Raw genomic sequence first — 15,147 nt, forward strand, 5'->3', positions numbered from 1 at the left:
GTTTGCTCTCAGCTTATGTCTGACACTGATGGATACTCCATGATATACTGAGGTTTTGAGAATCATGTCTAAAGAAAAAAATCCAGGTTTCTCAGTTCCACTTGACCAGCAATCAGAGGAGACTATATAGACTCCACTGTAGAGGAGCTACTCTTGTTAACTTAGTGTGGGACACCGGCACCTTGCTGGTTGTGTCTCAACAGAACCCCTGGTTCTGAGTTCCCTGACAGGGGCCACTGTGTCCAAGGAGGACAAGGGAGGGGATGCGGAAGAAAAGACACAAACACCTGAGACAATCTCCTTCCTCTCCTGGCTGACACTTAGTTTCTGAAAACTTCTGTCCAGGCATGGCGAACTCCCTACCACTGGAAACACTGTCTAGTTACCCAGAAATGGAGGCTCAAGAAAGGGATGGATGGACTCTCCACCACTCATCTTGTGCCAGAAAGTGAACCATGGAGGCCAAAACAGCCTCACAAGGATCAAAACAGTGATGATACTTAATACTAATAATGATGATACTTAGTACTAATAATGTGCTCCCTCTGCTCTCCCCCACTGGCAGTGATCCTAAGATGAATTCCACAGCTCTGCCTATTTTTACCTAGAATACTTGACTTTTCAAAATAAACATGATTAGGGATGAGACCATCATCCTTATATCCCCAGTGGAATCTGATGATGCATGCCAACTCAGAGTTCAAAGTGGCAGTGGGGAAAGATTGCATACCTTAGGCCATTTGGCTTCTACTTTACCAATGACTGTTATCTCCACAACTCTACACCAGGATTAGAGGAACACAGTAATGCTTTTTGACCCTTACTTACACCTGACCATAGTGCGGGTTTCTTTGGACATTATAAACCTCTATTTCATAGCTCCCACTACTGAATACATCATTAGCGCAGATGTATTTTCTATGTGAACTCCAACTCACATCAACCCCAAGCCGTGATGAGCACTGCTGCACTCAGGATCATTTCAGTGGGGCACATGGAAGACTGCAAACCTACCAGACTCCCAGTGCCTACAGACTTCTATTCAGAACAACTATTAAGAAGAGAAAGAGGAATGTCTGTCCTGTTTGATGAGTTTAAGTGAACCAAACATCTCTGTGAGATTCTCTCTCCATTCAGTAACTAAGTAAACCTATACAATTGGCCTTGCATGCATGGACTGGACTACAGAACCACTTACTACAGCGTAACGCTATGGTACAGATCAGGACAGTGGCCTTAACTGACATTGCAACTGCCATAGAGGCTCTTGCTCAAGCTAAGGGAAACAGGTATGAAGGAATTCATATTGTAAATGCCCATTTAGGCATCCCTGTCCACACAGATGATCAGGATCTGTCTGCCTTTTCCGTAATACATTTCAATACTCCTTTAATGTCCTTCCACAAGGCCATGAGCTGCAAGTCGCATTCCCAGATGGAGCACTAGCCTTTCACCTGTAATAAAGAATGTCTCCTACTTGGTCCAGGCAAGGGTACTACCCAACCAGGACTGGATGCCATTTTGATCCACATGTAGCAACGTGTCTAGGACATTACTATGGACAAGGCAAAAGGACCCATGACTCAGGAAATTCCCGGGAATAAACTGGGAAGCAACAGTGGGTATCTCTTCAGAGGCAATAATTGCTAAGTTTTAGTCATGCTCAGGCTCTCAGCCCCAACAATACAAAAGATGCCCAGTGACTGGTGGGACTGGAGACACTGGTACTCACGCATCCCCCTACATGGCCATCCTGATGACACCACCCAGGAATCAGATTACCAAAAAGACCTGTGTGCTGAGTGGGGTCTGATTATAGGAGGCCCTGGAGGTCCTCCAACTGGCTACACAGGAAACCCTCTTGCTTGCCCTCCTGAATCCAATGCCTTGTTAAGTTATAGGTCTCATCAACCTTTCTGATGCCTATTGGACCCTGTGGCAAAATAACATAGCCACACATCAGAGGTGCCCACCTGGCTTTTGGACCCCAATCTCCTACTGCTTACTAAAAGTGTAGAATCCATTGGAAGAACTACTAAGTAGTTACCGGGCCTTGGTGGACACTGAGTGCAAAGTCTTTCTACAGTGGAGTCTTATAAAAATAAAGAAAGAAAGTGAAAGTGAAGTTGCTTAGTTGTGTCTGACTCTTTGCGACCCCATGGACTGTAGCCTATCAGGTTCCTCTGTCCAAGGGATTTTCCAGGCAAGAATACTGGAGTGGGTTGCCATTTCCTTCTCCAGGAGATCTTCCCAACCCAGGGATTGAACCTGGGTCTCCTGCATTGTAGACAGACGCCTTACTGAATACCAACCAAATGGTAAATGGTTCCTGTTCTCTAGTTGTTTTATATTGTTCATGTGCATGCATGTTAAGTCGCTTCAGTCATGTCTGACTCTTTGTGAACCCATGGACTGTAGCCACCAGGCTCCTCTGTCCACAGGATTTCCCAGGCCAGAATACTGGAGTGGGTTTCCATTTCTTACTCTAAGCGATCTTCCCGATCCAGGGATTGAACCCAGGTCTCTCCTGCATTAGCAGGTTGATTCTTTCCCACTAGCGCTACCTGGCTATTATTCACATTTAGATCACTGTCCTTGTAGCCCACCTGTAATCAGTCTGCCTGCAATGCAGGAGACCTGGATTCAATCCCTGGACTGGGAAGATCCCCTGGAGAAGGGAAAGGCTATCCACTCCAGGATTCTGGCCTGGATAATTATTTGAATTGTATAGTCCCTGGGGTTGCAAAGAGTTGGACTTGACTGAGAGACTTTTACATTCACATTTAGATCAAAGTGACACTATGAATTTTATGCTTAAACCAGGTGGCACAGTGGTAAAGAATCTGCCTGCCAGTGCAGGAGGCATAAAAGATGTGGGCTTAATCCTTGGGCTGGAAAGATCCCCAGGAGTAGGAAATGGCTACCTACTCCACTATTCCTGCCTGGAGAATTTCATGGGCAGAGGAGCCTGGCAGTTGGGCTATAGTCCGTGGGGACTGAGCACACACTTAAGCACAAGCAAGCATATGCTGAAACACACATTCTTGACTAAACAGAAAAATCTAATGAGATTAATTTTTTAAATTTAAAGGCATCTATAACTGTTGTACTTATTACTGTGCTTTCCTCCTCTGGGAGTTATCTGTTTCTGTACTTGCACTGGGAGTTTTGACACTGAATCTTGATGCTGAAGCACGGGAGTATGGTCAGGCACATCATTATCAGAAGCTACACAGAAGAGGGCAAAGACTAATAAAGTTTTGCCAAGAAAATGCACTGGTCATAGCAAACACCCTCTTCCAACAACACAAGAGAAGACTCTACACATGGACATCACCAGATGGTCAACACTAAAATCAGACTGATTATATTCTTTGCAGCCAAAGATGGAGAAGCTCTATACAGTCAACAAAAACAAGACCAGGAGCTGACTGTGGCTCAGATCATGAACTCCTTATTACCAAATTCAGACTTAAGTTGAAGAAAGTAGGGAAAACTGCTGGACCATTCAAATATGACCTAAATCAAATCCCTTATGATTATACAGTGGAAGTGAGAAATAGATTTAAGGGCCTAGATCTGATAGACAGAATGCCTGATGAACTATGGAATGAGGTTCGTGACATTGTACAGGAGACAGGGATCAAGACCATCCCCATGGAAAAGAAATGCAGAGTGTGAAAAAGATGGCGAAGGAATAGGACGGGAAGACCACTTTCTCCCTCACAAATTCCTCAAAAGAACATTTCAACGCTGAGCAAACTCCACAAAACAACTTCTGTAGGCTGGCAGAGGACATCAGGCAACCAGAAAAGCAGACCATTGTCTTCAAAAACAGGTAGGAAAAAATATAAAAGACGAAAAAGGAGACAAAGGAGGTGGGGAGGGAGCTCGGTCCAGGGAAGGGGAGCCCGTCCCGGGAAGGGAATTTTAAGAAGAGAGGTTTCCAAACACCAGAAAACACTCTCCCTGCCGAGTCTGTGGTGAGCCTTGGAAACACAGAGGGCAACATAACAGGAAGGGAAAAATAAATAAATAATTAAAACCAACAGATTACAAGCCCACCAGTAACTCCCCCAGCGGAAAAGCAGCACAGACGCCTGCATCCGCCACAAGCTAGTGGGGGCAGGGCAGGGAAGCGCGGGAGGCGCAGGCTGCATTGCTTTGTAAGAATCAGGCAGGAACGCCCCACGCGCAACCAGAACATCTAACTTGGGCTAGCAAACCAGACTGTGGGATAGCTACCACGCGAAAAGCTCGAACGTAAGACACCACCAGGACCGAGCACAGAACAAAGGACGGAGCAGAAAAAGCCAGCTGCAGACCATCCCCCTGCTGGGGACAGGCAGCCAGAGCCGTAAGGACTGGAAAGGGGCAATTGCAGACCCGGAGAGACTTTACTTAGCTAACTGCAAGCAGGCTTCTTTGCTAAGACTTCTGGGGGTGCTGGACAGTCACCATCTGCCTCACAAGGGGCGCCAGCAGTCCACCCAGAAAACTGAGCAGCAGAGGCAGAAAAGGCGACAAGTCGCAGCGATCACGCTCACCAAACTCCTGAGCTACTCGGACCTGGGAAGGGCACAAAGCGCAGTCCCAACCAAATCTGTGCCTCTGAGGGCTACCTGAGCGCCGAGCCTGAGCGGCTTAGACCGGGGAAGTGCACGCAGCCTAGGACTGGCCTCAGATGGTTCCCGGCTGAGCATCATAGAGCCGGAGTGGTTTGTGCGCCGCAAGAAGGGACAGGTCAAGCGGGGCTGAGGCACTGTGTGCACACGACAGTGCTATTTGTTTGCAGCATCTCCCCCTCCCCACAGCGCGACTGAACTAGTGAGCCTAAAAAACCAGCAAACAGAAGAAGTTAAACAGAGGGAACTGCCTTGGAAGTGATCCCACACGGCCCACAACATCAGAGAAGGGCCAGAAATATTTTACTATTTTTAAAATCATTCCTTTTTTTTTCTTTTTTTTCTAACTTTTTAAAAATTGTTAAGTCTTCTATTTCTCCTCTAATTTTTATTTTTATAACCTACTATTACTATTAAAAAAAAAAAGACTCCTTTTTTTTTTTTTTTAAGGCAAACACCATATATAGTCTTTGGGTGGTTGTTGGTGGTTTTTTTTTTTTTTTTTAATAATTCTTGTTTTTTTTTCTTTCTCTCTTTTTTTTTTCTTTCTTCCTTTTTCCTTCTGCTTCTTTTCTTTAATATTGTATTTTTGAAAATCCAACCTCTACTCTAGATTTTTAATCTTTGCTTTCAGGTTTTTGTTGTCAATTTTGTACATTGAAAAACCCAAAATTCACTACCCAAGTTTACCTGAGAGCAAGATTACTGGCTTGACCACTCTCTCCTCCTTTGGACTCTCCTTTTTCTCCACCAGGTGGCCTCTGTCTCTTTTCTCCCCCATCTCTTCTCTATCCAACTCTGTGAATCTCTGTGTGTTCCAGACGGTGGAGAACACCTAAGCAACTGGTTACTGGCAGGATTTGTCTCTCTCCTCATTCCTCTCTCTTATCCTCCTGGCCACCTCTACTTCCTCCCTCTCCTCTTTCCCGTATAACTCCGTAAATACCTCTGAGCGGTCCAGACTATAGAGCGCACATAAGGAAGTGACTACTGGCTAGCTTGCTCTCTCCTCTTTTGATCTCACCGCATCTCATTCCAGTCACCTCTAACTACCCCTTCCATCTTCTCTTCTCCTTGTAACTCATTGAACCTCTCTGAGTGTCCCTCAATGTGGAGAAACTTTTCATCTTTAACCTAGATGTTTTATCATCTGTGCTGTATAGATGGAGAAGTCTAGAGGCTACTGTAAAAATAAAACTGAAAACCAGAAGCAGGAGGCTTAAGTCCAAAGCCTGAAAACATTAGAGAACTCTTGAATTCAGGGAACATTAAGCAATAGGAGCTCATCAAATGCCTCCATACCTACACTGAAACCAAGCTCCACCCAAGGGCCAACAAGTTCCAAAACAAGACATACCACGCAAATTCTCCAGCAACACAGAACACTCCCCTGAGCTTCAATATACAGGCAGCTCAAAGTTATTCCAAAACCTTTGATGTCTCATAACCCATTACTGGTCACTCCATTGCACTCCAGAGAGAAGAAACCCAGCTCCACCCACCAGAACTCCAACACAAGCCTCCCTAACCAGGAAACCTTGACAAGCCACTGATAGAACCCCACCCACAGTGAGGAAGCTCCATAATAAAGAGATCTCCACAAATTACCAGAATATAAAAAGGCCACCCTAAACGCAGCAATATAACCAAGATGAAGAGACAGAGAAATACTCAGCAGGTAAAGGAACAGGAGAGTTGCCCACCAAACCAAACAAAAGAGGAAGAGGTAGGGAATCTACCTGAGAAAGAATTCTGAATATTGATAGTGAAAATGATCCAAAATCTTGAAATCAAACTGGAATCACAGATAAATAGCCTAGAGACAATGATTGAGAAGATGCAAGAAAGGTTTAACAAAGACCTAGAAGAAATTAAAAAGATGCAATATATAATGAATAACGCAATAAATGAGATCAGAAACACTCTGGAGGCAACAAATAATAGAATAACGGAGGCAGAAGATAGGATTAGTGAGATAGAAGATAGAATGGTAGAAATAAATGAATCAGAGAGGAAACATGAAAAACGAATTAAAAGAAATGAGGACAATCTCAGAGACCTCCAGGACAATATGAAACGCTCCAACATTCGAATTATAGGAGTCCCAGAAGAAGAAGACAAAAAGAAAGACCATGAGAAAATCCTTGAGGAGATAATAGTTGAAAACTTCCCTAAAATGGGGAAGGAAATAATCACCCAAGTCCAAGAAACACAGAGAGTTCCAAATAGGATAAACCCAAGGCGAAACACCCCAAGACACATATTAATCAAATTAACAAAGATCAAACACAAAGAACAAATATTAAAAGCAGCAAGGGAAAAACAACAAATAACACACAAGGGGATTCCCATAAGGATAACAGCTGATCTTTCAATAGAAACTCTTCAGGCCAGGAGGGAATGGCAAGACATACTTAAAGTGATGAAAGACAATAACCTACAGCCCAGATTACTGTACCCAGCAAGGATCTCATTGAAATGTGAAGGAGAAATCAAAAGCTTTACAGACAAGCAAAAGCTGAGAGAATTCAGCACCACCAAACCAGCTCTCCAACAAATTCTAAAGGATATTCTCTAGACAGGAAACACAAAAAGGGTGTATAAACCTGAACCCAAAACAATAAAGTAAATGGTAATGGGATCATACTTATCAGTAATTACCTTAAACGTAAATGGGTTGAATGTCCCAACCAAAAGGCAAAGACTGGCCGAATGGATACAAAAACAAGACCCCTCTATATGCTGCTTACAAGAGACCCACCTCAAAAGAAGGGACACATAAAGACTGAAAGTGAAGGGCTGGAAAAAGATATACCACGCGAATAGAGACCAAAAGAAAGCAGGAGTGGCAATACTCATATCCGATAAAATAGACTTTAAAACAAAGGCTGTGAAAAGAGACAAAGAAGGCCACCACATAATGATCAAAGGATCAATCCAAGAAGAAGATATAACAATTATAAATATATATGCACCCCATATAGGAGCACCGCAATATGTAAGACAAATGCTAACAAGTATGAAAGGGGAAATCAACAATAACACAATAATAGTGGGAGACTTTAATACCCCACTCACACCTATGGACAGATCAACTAAACAGAAAATTAACAAAGAAACGCAAACTTTAAATGATACATTAGACCAGTTAGACCTAATTGATATCTATAGGACATTTCACCCCAAAACAATGAATTTCACCTTTTTTTCAAGTGCTCATGGAAACTTCTCCAGGATACATCACATCCTGGGCCATAAATCTAAACTTGATAAATTCAAAAAATCAAAATCATTCCAAGCATCTTTTCTGACCCTAATGCATTAAGATTAGATCTCAATTACAGGAGAAAAACTATTAAAAATTCCAACATATGGAGGTTGAACAACACATTTCTGAATAATCAACAAATCACAGAAGAAATCAAAAAAGAAATCAAAATATGCATAGAAACGAATGAAAATGAAAACACAACAACCCAAAACCTGTGGGACACTATAAAAGCAGTGCTAAGAGGAAAGTTCATAGCAATACAGGCATACCTCAAGAAACAAGAAAAAAGTCAAATAAATAACCTAACTCTACAACTAAAGCAACTAGAAAAGGAAGAATTGGAGAACCCCAGAGTTAGTAGAAGGAAAGAAATCTTAAAAATTAGGGCAGAAATATATGCAAAATAAACAAAAGAGACCATAGCAAAAATCAACAAAGCCAAAAGCCGGTTCTTTGAAAGGATAAATAAAATTGACAAACCATTAGCCAGACTCATCAAGAAGCAAAGAGAGAAAAATCAAATCAATAAAATTAGAAATGAAAATGGAGAGATCACAACAGACAACACAGAAATACAAAGGATCATAAGAGACTACTATCAGCAGTTATATGCCAATAAAATGGACAACGTGGAAGAAATGGAAAAATTCTTAGAAAAGTACAATTTTCCAAAACTGAACCAGGAAGAAATAGAAAATCTTAACAGACCCATCAGAAGCACAGAAACTGAAACTGTAATCAGAAATCTTCCAGCAAACAAAAGCCCAGGGCCAGACAGCTTCACAGCTGAATTCTACCAAACATTTCGAGAAGAGCTAACACCTATCCTCCTCAAACTCTTCCAGAAAATTGCAGAGGAAGGTAAACTTCCAAACTCATTCTATGAGGCCACCATCACCCTAATACCAAAACCTGACAAAGATGCCACAAAAAAGAAAACTACAGGCCAATATCACTGATGAACATAGATGCAAAAATCCTCAACAAAATTCTAGCAATCAGAATCCAACAACACATTAAAAAGATCATACACCATGACCAAGTGGGCTTTATCGCAGGGATGCAAGGATTCTTCAATATCCGCAAATCAATCAGTGTAATTCACCACATTAACAAATTGAAAAATAAAAACCAGATGATTATCTCAATAGATGCAGAGAAGGCCTTTGACAAAATTCAACATTGATTTATAATAAAAACTCTCCAGAAAGCAGGAATAGAAGGAACATACCTCAACATAATAAAAGCTGTATCTGACAAACCCACAGCAAACATTATCCTCAATGGTGAAAAATTGAAAGCATTTCCCCTAAAGTCAGGAACAAGACAAGGGTGCCCATTTTCACCGATACTATTCAACATAGTTTTTGAAGTTTTGGCCGCAGCAATCAGAGCAGAAAAAGAAATAAAAGGAACCCAGATTGGAAAAGAAGAAGTAAAACTCTCACTGTTCGCAGATGACATGATCTTGTACATAGAAAACCCTAAAGACTCCACCAGAAAATTACTAGAGCTAATCAATGAATATAGTAAAGTTGCAGGATATAAAATCAACACACAGAAATCCCTTGCATTCCTATACACTAATAATGAGAAAGTAGAAAAAGAAATTAAGGAAACAATTCCATTCACCATTGCAACGAAAAGAATAAAATACTTAGGAATATATCTACCTAAAGAAACTAAAGACCTATATATAGAAAACTATAAAACACTGATGAAAGAAATCAAAGAGGACACTAATAGATGGAGAAATATACCGTGTTCATGGATCAGAAGAATCAATATAGTGAAAATGAGTATACTACCCAAAGCAATTTACAAATTCAATGCAATCCCTATCAAGCTACCAGCCATATTTTTCACAAAACTAGAACAAATCATTTCAAGATTTGTATGGAAATACAAAAAACCTCGAATAGCCAAAGCAATCTTGAGAAAGAAGAATGGAACTGGAGGAATCAACTTGCCTGACTTCAGGCTCTACTACAAAGCCACAGTCATCAAGACAGTATGGTACTGGCACAAAGACAGACATATAGATCAATGGAACAAAATAGAAAGCCCAGAGATAATCCACACACATATGGACAACTTATCTTTGACAAAGGAGGCAAGAATATACAATGGAGTAAAGACAATCTCTTTAACAAGTGGTGCTGGGAAAACTGGTCAACCACTTGTAAAAGAATGAAACTAGATCACTTTCTAACACCACACACAAAAATAAACTCAAAATGGATTAAAGATCTAAATGTAAGACCAGAAACTATAAAACTCCTAGAGGAGAACATAGGCAAAACACTCTCAGACATAAATCACAGCAGGATCCTCTATGATCCACCTCCCAGAATTCTGGAAATAAAAGCAAAAATAAACAAATGGGATCTAATTAAAATTAAAAGCTTCTGCACAACAAAGGAAACTATAAGCAAGGTGAAAAGACAGCCTTCTGAATGGGAGAAAATAATAGCAAATGAAGCAACTGACAAACAACTAATCTCAAAAATATACAAGCCACTTATGCAGCTCAATTCCAGGAAAATAAATGACCCAATCAAAAAATGGGCCAAAGAACTAAATAGACATTTCTCCAAAGAAGACATATGGATGGCTAACAAACACATGAAAAGATGCTCAACATCACCCATTATTAGAGAAATGCAAATCAAAACCACTATGAGGTACCACTTCACACCAGTCAGAATGGCTGCGATCCAAAAATCTACAAGCAATAAATGCTGGAGAGGGTGTGGAGAAAAGGGAACCCTCCTACACTGTTGGTGGGAATGCAAACTAGTACAGCCACTATGGAGAACAGTGTGGAGATTCCTTAAAAAATTGCAAATAGAACTACCTTATGACCCAGTAATCCCACTGCTGGGCATACACACCAAGGAAACCAGAATGGAAAGAGACACATGTACCCCAATGTTCATCGCAGCACTGTTTATAATAGTCAGGACATGGAAACAACCTAGATGTCCATCAGCAGATGAATGGATAAGAAAGCTGTGGTACATATACACAATGGAGTATTACTCAGCCATTAAAAAGAATTCATTTGAATCAGTTCTGATGAGATGGATGAAACTGGAGCCGATTATACAGAGTGAAGTAAGCCAGAAAGAAAAACACCAATACAGTATACTAACACATATATATGGAATTTAGAAAGATGGCAATGACGACCCTGTATGCAAGATAGGAAAAAAGACACAGATGTGTATAACGGACTTTTGGACTCAGAGGGAGAGGGAGAGGGTGGGATGATTTGGGACAATGGCATTGTAACATGTATACTATCATGTAAGAATCAAATCGCCAGTCTATGTCTGACGCAGGATACAGCATGCTTGGGGCTGGTGCATGGGGATGACCCAGGGAGATGTTATGGGCAGGGAGGTGGGAGGGGGTGCATGTTTGGGAATGCATGTACACCCGTGGTGGATTCATGTCAATGTATGGCAAAATCAATACAGTATTGTAAAGTAAAATAAAGTAAAACAATAAGAAAAAAAAAAGAAAAAACAAATGCAAAAAGCAAAATGGCTGTCTGGGGAGGCCTTACAAATAGCTGTGAAAAGAAGAGAGGCAAAAGCAAAAGAGAAAAGGAAAGATATAAGCATCTGAATGCAGAGTTCCAAAGAATAGCAAGGAGAAGAAGGAAAGCCTTCTTCAGCGATCAATGCAAAGAAATCGAGGAAAAGAACAGAATGGGAAAGACTAGAGATCTCTTCAAGAAAATTAGAGATACCAAGGGAAGATTTCATGCAAAGATGGGCTCGATAAAGGACAGAAATGGTCTGGACCTAACAGAAGCAGAAGATATTAAGAAGAGGTGGCAAGAATACACAGAAGAAGTGTACAAAAAAAATCTTCTCGACCCAGATAATCATGATGATGTGATCACTCATCTAGAGCCAGACATGCTGGAATGTGAAGTCAAGTGGGCCTTAGAAAGCATCACTACGAACAAAGCTAGTGGAGGTGATGGAATTCCAGTTGAGCTATTTCAAATCCTGAAAGATGATGCTGTGAAAGTGCTGTACTCAACATGCCAGCAAATTTGGAAAACTCAGCAGTGGCCACAGGACTGGAAAAGGTCAGTTTGCATTCCAATTCCGAAGAAAGGCAATGCCAAAGAATGCTCAAACTACTGCACAAATCTCACGTGCTAGTAAAGTAATGTTCAAAATTCTCCACGCCAGGCTTCAGCAATACATGAACTGTGAACTTCCAGATGCTCAAGCTGATTTTAGAAAAGGCAGAGGAACCAGAGATCAAATTGCCAATATCTGCTGGATCATGGAAAAAGCAAGAGAGTTCCAGAAAAACATCTATTTCTGCTTTATTGACTATGCCAAAGTCTTCGACTGTGTAGATCACAATAAACTGTGGAAAATTCTGAGAGAGATGGGAATACAGACCACCTGACCTGCCTCTTGAGAAACCTATATGCAGGTCAGGAAGCAACAGTTAGAACTGGACATGGAACAACAGACTGGTTCCAAATAGGAAAAGGAGTATGTCAAGGCTGTATATTGTCACCCTGCTTATTTAACTTATATGCAGAGTACATCATGAGAAATGCTGGGCTGGAAGAAGCACAAGCTGGAATCAAGATTGCCGGGAGAAATATCAATAACCTCAGATATGCAGATGACACCACCCTTATGGCAGAAAGTGAAGAGGAACATAAAAGCCTCTTGATGAAGGTGAAAGAGGAGAGTGAAAAAGTTGGCTTAAAGCTCAACATTCAGAAAATTAAGATCATGGCATCTGGTCCCATCACTTCATGGCAAATAGATGGGGAAACTGTGGAAACAGTGTCAGACTTTTTGTGGGGGGGGGGGCTCCAAAATCACTGCAGATGGTGACTGCAGCCATGAAATTAAAAGACACTTACTCCTTGGAAGAAAAGTTATGACCAACCTAGTTAGCATATTCAAAAGCAGGGACATTACTTTGCCAACAAAGGTCTGTCTAGTCAAGGCTATGGTTTTTCCTGTGGTCATGTATGGATGTGAGAGTTGGATTGTGAAGAAGCCTGAGCACCGAAGAATTGATGCTTTTGAACTGTGGTGTGGGAGAAGACTCTTGAGAGTCCCTTGGACTGCAAGGAGATCCAATCAGTCCAGTCTGAAGGAGATCAACCCTGGGATTTCTTTGGAAGGAATGATGCTAAAGCTGAAACTCCAGTACTTTGGCCACCTCATGCGAAGAGTTGACTCATGGGAAAGTACTCTGTTGCTGGAAGGGATTGGGGGCAGGAGGAGAAGGGGATGACAGAGGATGAGATGACTGGATGGCATCACGGACTCTATGGACGTGAGTCTGAGTGAACTCCGGGAGTTGGTGATGGACAGGGAGGCCTGGCGTGCTGCGATTCATGGGGTTGCAAAGAGTTGGACACGACTGAACGACTGAACTGAACACAAAAGAGATTCCTTAAGTTCCTTCATGGATACACAGATCATACTTGTGAGTGCAAAATATTCGAAAGTGTATAAGATTCTAAAGCAAAGAAGATTAAATAAACCATAAATACACACCATGGTATATATAATGTATGGTAAATAATGTGTAGAAACAGCTGTATCCATGCTATAATCTGAGTGAAACCCATCACTAGATATTGACATGGAGGGATTTCTGGATATAATGTTAACTTAGGAAAAAAACTGAAAAGGGGAAAGCTAGTATGGAAACTTTGGGTAAAGAATAAGAAGAAATGAGAAAAAACAAGGAGAGAGGAAAATAAATAGATAAAACACAGGAAAGCTATCACCAAATGTACATGGATATCTACAAAAGGAGAGGAAGACTGAGGAAAGAAAGATAAACCTCTAAAAGCACTGTTTTATGTACTATTTAACCCTTGAAGAAGACTCAACTCTATATATTTCTAAATATAATTAAACTAATAAGGACAAGAATATGAAATGGAAAGAGAAAGCAAACATAATAAAACAAAACTGCTGTAGGAAAAATAAAAGGAATAACACATGGTTACCGTAATTAATATAAACCCTCACAGCTGGACACGGGACAGGGGTAGGTAGGGGAAAACTGACCATAGTCAAGTCATGAAATCAATTTCAAACTTGGCTGTTGTCCTAGTGGTATGTGCAAAGTTATTCTGAAACAATGTGTAAACCATTACAGGATGGAGCAAATGAATAATCATGCTGATGCTCTTTAGAACTCTAAGTACCTGAGCCCTGGGATCCATAAAATTGTAGGAGCCTTTTGTTTGGGGTTCCTTCAGCTGGGAGACCACCCCTCACCTCAGTCTGCACTGATGTATCTGCCCCTTGGCAGGGGTTCTTCCAATGGTGTGAAAGGGACCACAGTGGAGCTGGTTCCCATGGTGTGAAAGGGAACACAATGGAACTGGATCTACAGACAGACTGTATATCCCTGTCTGATCTACATTGTATACTCTGAGGGTAAGTGAATAATGATTCACTGTAACCTTGAGTTTGGTTATTATCTTAATAGACCTACTCAGAAACTGGCATTTCCTTTCTCTCATTACCAAGTTAGCACAAGGAGCAGTGTGGTCAATGAAGCCCAGTGCTTTTTGGAGGGAACATGGTGGGAAGTACCAGTGAGCATGCACAGCATCATGGGGAGGGAGCTACTACTAGATCACTTGCAAGATACAGAAAGGGGACTTTGCCAATGAGGCAAAAGATCTTCATAAACTACTAGGGGATACCATGCGGCTCTCAAGAGTACCTACTGCACTGTTTGCAAAAGGTCTGATTAAACTGGAGTTGATTTCAGTTCAGTTCAGTTGCTCAGTCGTGTCCGACTCTTTGCGACCTGATGGACTGCAGTACGCCAGGCCTCCCTGTCCATCACCAACTCCTGGAGTTTACTCAAACTCATGTCCTTTGAGTCAGTGATGCCAGCCAACCATCTCATCCTCTGTCATCCCCTTCTCCTCCCACCTTCAATCTTTCCCAGCATCAGGGTCATTTCAAATGAGTCAGCTCTTCGCATTAGGTGGCCAAAGTATTGGGGTTTCAGCTTCAACATCAGTCCTTCCAATGAACATTCAGGACTGATCTCCTTTAGGATGGACTGGCTGGACTTCCTTGCAGTCCAAGGGACTCTCAAGAGTCTTCTCCAACACCACAGTTCAAAAGCATCAGTTCTTCAGCGCTCAGTGTTCTTCACAGTCCAACTCTCACATCCATACATGACTACTGGAAAAGCCATAGCCTTGATTAGAAGGAACTT

The 15,147-nt window shown here is 41.6% G+C and overlaps 1 protein-coding gene across 23 annotated transcripts in view; it reads right to left on the reverse strand.

Moving 5' to 3' along the window:
- CCDC7 (coiled-coil domain containing 7) overlaps positions 1 to 15,147 on the reverse strand; it is a 301,615-nt gene that overhangs the window by 143,129 nt on the left and 143,339 nt on the right. The window lies entirely within an intron of this gene.

The sequence above is a fragment of the Ovis aries genome, chromosome 13 (assembly GCF_016772045.2).
Source record: "Ovis aries strain OAR_USU_Benz2616 breed Rambouillet chromosome 13, ARS-UI_Ramb_v3.0, whole genome shotgun sequence".
In the NCBI taxonomy this organism is placed as follows: domain Eukaryota; kingdom Metazoa; phylum Chordata; class Mammalia; order Artiodactyla; family Bovidae; genus Ovis; species Ovis aries.